The sequence below is a fragment of the Triticum dicoccoides genome, chromosome 7A (assembly GCF_002162155.2).
Source record: "Triticum dicoccoides isolate Atlit2015 ecotype Zavitan chromosome 7A, WEW_v2.0, whole genome shotgun sequence".
NCBI classification, from domain to species: domain Eukaryota; kingdom Viridiplantae; phylum Streptophyta; class Magnoliopsida; order Poales; family Poaceae; genus Triticum; species Triticum dicoccoides.
In genome coordinates, this window is record NC_041392.1 from 109,311,307 (window position 1) to 109,317,193 (window position 5,887).

Below are 5,887 nucleotides of genomic sequence, written 5' to 3' on the forward strand. Positions count from 1 at the left end.
TGTACGTGACAGATTGAACTATCTTTACGAAACAATATTATTTGCATGTAACACTTTTGATTTTCCTTTCAACAATATAACAGATCTCAGCCGTTTAGATGTCATAACTTTATATAGATAAATCTTTGCCGTTCGTTTTCTATCGTTTTAATTATATAATAGATAGATGCATTGACGTGTTAGTGTAGAGGAGCACAAAAAGAAATGGATATTGTAGTCTCACAAAAGAAATTGATATTGTAGTCCGCTACTTAAAAGTGTTACCTCATATGATTACATAGCCTTCATTTCATAAATTGCGTACCCGTTGAATTCATATATGAATATTACATATTTTACTTCATAATAGAACCTTAAATCATCCAAGACTAATGAATTTAAATGCAAGAGTAACAATGGTGCATGTACATGATAGCTAAATTAGTGGTTTGAAAAAACATCACTGTAACTTTGGCATGCACAATTGAAAAGGTTTATATAGATTGAAAAATATGTGATATGTGAGTGTCCAATCTTTATAGCGTTGAGTCGATAGTGTACCTTTGGCCACGATACGAAGTAGATATTGATTTATGTTCAAGCAATGCACGTCCACGATCGCTAGATAGTGATACGTGAATGAATTGTGCAATCTCTCTCACACGCATACATATCTCATTTCCCCGTGGGCATCGGAATCACACACGTGCACTTTGTGTAATTCTCTCGCTCCGTCAAGGTTAGAATTCGTCTTTCTACCCCATCCTACAAGTCGCTCACACAGAAACACACACGCTCTCTCTGTCGAACACGCCCACCCCTTTAATTCCGCCCACCCACAACCACTAATGTCTCAAAGGATAATTATGTCTCTCACACATATGCCTAAGGTTAACTTGAGTTCCGGAACCATATGAATACATACAATGGGATTCCAGCAGAGCACCTTTTGTTTTGAGATTTCGCTCTCTCTCTCTCTCTCTCTCACACACACACACGTGCGCGCGCGTAGACATTGTTTATCGCTTCATTTTTTCCGGCACTTGCATGCACACCGTTTGTTTATCTTCGTGATGCTCTCCTATCTGCCTATCCCTTAAAACAGATATGTGTCACACAAACTCCTTCTCCCTACTAGCAAGATGCCCATGCGTTGCACGGAACATCAGGATGCATTTGTATGCGTAGTTTATCTTGTGGGATAATAGGATGAACGAGGGAATGCCTTATTTGCAAATGTGGAGAGGGGTGTTGGTATCTTTTTACAAAATTGCCATAGTTTCCTTCCTATCCGTCAGATATAAATCAGATGGCCTATATTGCAGGATGGCAGGAACACTATCATCACCAACTCTCTTTTTTATAAGATTAGAGATATGTAAGTGTACTTGCCCCAAAAACCCCCCCACCCACACACACTTCCCGACACCGAAGGAGTAGGGTGACACCTCGATCTTGATACTAATCTATCGACTGGCTTCTCTCTCAAACACACACACGCACACACACTACCCGACACCGAAGGAGTAGGGTGACACCTCGATCTTGATAGTAATCTATCTACTCCTCTTTCAAACACACACAGATACACACACACTCACTAGTTGTGCCTCTGTGCATACCGCGCACACTCTCGATACGTCTTTCTCTCCCTCCCCCTCCCCACCCCACCCCAACCCCAACAATGACAACAGAAGGGTGACAACTCGATCTGATCTTAATCTGTCAATTGGTTTCTCTCTCAAATATTGTTTATCTGTGCCTCGCTCAGACACACTCGATGCGTCTTTTTCTCCGTAGCCCCCTCGATATGTAGACCTCTCGCGCGCGCACAGCTGTAGTGACGATGACGCTAAACCCAATGTGCTTTATTTTTACCGGCCTCATCTGATAGTTTTCACCCTATTTTCTGTTAATTAACAAGACAACCTTTTCTTTGTTACTACTAGTGAATCTGAAATCATTCGGGGCAGCCATAAAATATATTACTTCAACCCAATTACCGCAGTAACTATTTTAAAAGAAACTAGCTAGATGTCCGTGCGTTGCACAAAACATCAAGATGCATTTGTATGATTAGTTTATCTTGTGAGAGACTAGCAAGATGCCCATGCGTTGCACGGAACATCAAGATGCATTTATGTGAGTAGTTTATCTTGTGAGAGAAAAGGATGAACGAGGGAAGGCCTTATTTGCAAATGTGGAGAGGCATGTAGGTATCTTTTTGCAAAATTGCCATAATTTCCTTCCTATTCCTCAGATATAAATCGGATGGCCTATATTGCGGGATGGCAGGCACACCATCATCACCAACTCTATTTTTTTATCTCTACTCCTATAGAAGACTCAGTTGGTGATGACGGTGTGTTTGCCATCCGTCATTTCTGACCATCAGATCTGCATCTAACGACTATGATGTAAGTCATGGCTTTTTGCAACAAGACCCCACTTCTCTGCTCCAATTTGCAGAAACCCCTTAGTATATTGAAACCAACCACATCCCTCCCCCACCTCATCAAAACAGCCACAAGGAATATATTTTGAGTGAAACCTAATACGAGTATATTTTTAGTGATATATACACCAAACTAGAGTGTTTTTCTTTCAAGTTTGTGAACATGTATTATTATATTTTGGATCCGTTGCAATGCATGGGCACATTGGTAGTAAGTGTAGAGAAAAGGATGAACGAGGGAAGGCCTTATTTGCAAACATGGAGAGGGGTGTGGGTATCTTTTTAAAAAATTGCCATAGTTTCCTTCCTATCCATTAGATATAAATCCGACGGCATGTATTGCAGGATGGCACACACACCATCATCACCAACTCTGTTTTCTACTCCCTCCGTTCCTAAATATTTGTCTTTTTAGAGATTTCAACAAATGACTACATATAGACCAAAATGAGTGAATTTACACTCTAAAATATGTCTACATACACATCCTTATGTGGTAGTCCATTTGAAATCTGAAAAAGACAAATATTTAGGAACGGATGGAGTATAAGAGTTGACATGGATATATATCTCCAGCATGGTCTACAACAAAAATGTGCTTGACTGGTTAGCGCCGAATGCTCGCAACATGATGACCTGAGTTCGAATTCTGTCTTTAACTTTAAATTTTTATATTATATATTACTTATTTAATATATACTTCTTTCGCTACTGTACTGACAGTGGAACCCGCAGAGTACTTAGAATACAAGACTAAGGATGGACTTGTTTCTTTTTAACTTTCTGTACGAAGTTGTAGCCACCCTGCAAGTCACGTGTACACTGTACATGCAATTAACTTTTTATATAGGGAGAATCATACACGCAATTAACTCAAATGGATTGGATGTGACTCTATTATTTCCAATAAGAGCATCTCCAGCGGCAGCCGACAAATTTCCTCCCGCTTCTTTCCGCGGAGGATGAAATCAAACGCCAGCGGCATACATTTTCACAACTCTAACCAACCAGATGAGATTCGTGCAAACACGGACTGTTTTCATATAAGCATGCATGATTTCGTATAAAAAAGGCAGATCTTCACATAAACATGATGGATTTCATTACATTTACATGAACTAAGCGCTGCTAATTCGGCTCTCTTGGTATAACTAATACTCCCTCCGTCCGGAAATACTTGTCCTAGAAATGGATGTATCTAGACTTATTTTAGTTATAGATACATCCAATTTATCCATTCTTAGAACAAATATTTCCCGCCAGCCGGAGAGGGAGTACCTAATCTAAATGGCCGCCCGCGGATCCCTTTGTCTTCCTCATGTCCCGCAGACTCTTGTAGGGTCGACGAAGGTCCTCGGAAGAGACGAAGCAGCAAAGAAACCACCTGAATGCGCAATCGCAGCCTCAGTCGTGGCCTTCATGGGACCCAAGTGGCGGCGGCCTCCCGTGTTCTACTTCTCCTCGATGATGGTGGCGGACACAGAGAAGCTGGGCACCGACTCGTCGCTCTCCACACACCTGACTTTTGTCTCTGCCTGCATGGCATTGCCGCAGGAACGGGGGGCGCGGCCGCAAGTACGGGAGGCGTGCCCACAGACACGGGAGGCGCGGCCACCGCAGACACTGGTGGCGCGGAATGACGCGACAACGATGACGCTCGTACAAGCGTGCTCGCCGTCGTACCGGTATGGAGGAACTCGCCACTCCTCATTGAGCTGAACTGGAGCAGCGAGTTGCTGAACCACGTGCCAGATTGGGGCAGCAACTGGCTTCGTCGGGCCAAGCGAGGTTGATGAAGCATCGAGCGGCCTCACTCATATCTGGAGGGCTCGATGGGCCACCCAGCCGGGTAGTATGCCGGAGAACGGCTCCTCGGAAGCCATCAGAAGAGTGGAGAAAATGGTGAAGGAGGAGATGGGGGAGCGGCGGAGGGGTGCGATTCATGCCCATTGTCTGTTTGGCCTCGTTTAAATAGAGGGTGGATGGTAGGAGCTTGGCCGGCATCTGGCCTCGTTTAAACTGAGAGCGAACGGGAGGAGCTCGGCCGGTGTTGCGTTTAATTCCGGTCCGCTCATGAACGAACATGTGGCCGGAGTAGGTTTCTCGGTTTGCATGCGGGTTTAACGGAGGGGTTTGATGGAGGCGAGGAGGCGTGTTCAGTCGGGTGTGCAGCAGCCGGCGCAGTACTATTCGATTTCACAGCGGGCGGTGTAGTTCCCGATACGACTTTAATGCACACGAGGGAGGGGTTGCAGTTCCCTAAATGTTGAACAGCCAATGATGCATCCTCCTTCAATTAGAATCGTGCATGCATGAGGGAAATAACAGGAGGATGACCGGGAAAAGAGGCTGCATGATGTGAATGCAACGCAGTGTGCACTCATATAAAGGCTCCCCTCCATTCCAATGCATCTACCACATCATACGCACCTAAGCATTTGCCTAAGCACCTACACTAAGTGCAAACGTGCTCACTCCAGACCCATGGCGGTGTTGGGCGCGAGCGGCTGTGCTAGATGGTCCACGATGCCGACCTGCGGCATGGTGCCGAGGATCATCTCCAGACGGTGTTCGCGATCGGCTGGTGGATGGCCGCCGTCGACGCCAACTATGACTCTTAGTTTGACCAGCTGATCGTTGCCACCACCAACAAGTTCACCGTCCTCAGGAAGCTCGGGGACGAAATCGCCGTACTCCTCCAGCCCGGGCTCCTCCTTGCCTGCCACCCTAATCGACCTCCATGGCTGAAACCTCTTTCAAGCACTGGTGGCCCTGCGACTGCCCGCCGACGCCACCAAGAATGTCCACATGGAGGTCGCGCTCGCTGCGAGGCACCTCGCCCTGCAAGAATTCGTCGACCTACACATCCACATGTACGAGCAAATCGTGTACATATGTATGTACAAGGCCATTGAGGACGCTACGACGTTGGCCTTCCTCAACCGGCTGGAAGCCTTTGATGCCTTTGCTAAGAAGCACCTTGACCTCGCCACAAAAGCCGCCACTCCTTAGCCACCAGTCGGTGGCCCGACACACTAAGTTGAGGAGGAGGAGGTCGTACGTTCATGGATGCATCTTTCTTCGCGCCTCCTGTAACCACCACTGCGATCGCATCATCATGGCCTTAATTCTTATTGTGCTATTGCATTCTCGTTCCAGTCAATACCGATATGTGCGATCCCTTTGCTTAATTTTATGCATCACTGTAACTAGTACTCCATCCGTCAATTTATAAGTTGTGCTTACCTTTTCCATCAACTTCGTGCAACGCACGGGCATCTTGCTAGAAACAGTAGAACATGTCAGACCGCGTGTGACCAAACCGATGATGCGCCAACCTAGCTACTACTACGTACCCTGTTATTTCTATTTTTTGAAAGTAATCATTATTTCTATCTATCGATCATGCCAAGGAGCAGAACCAACTGTTACAATTTATACATTTTCTCTACT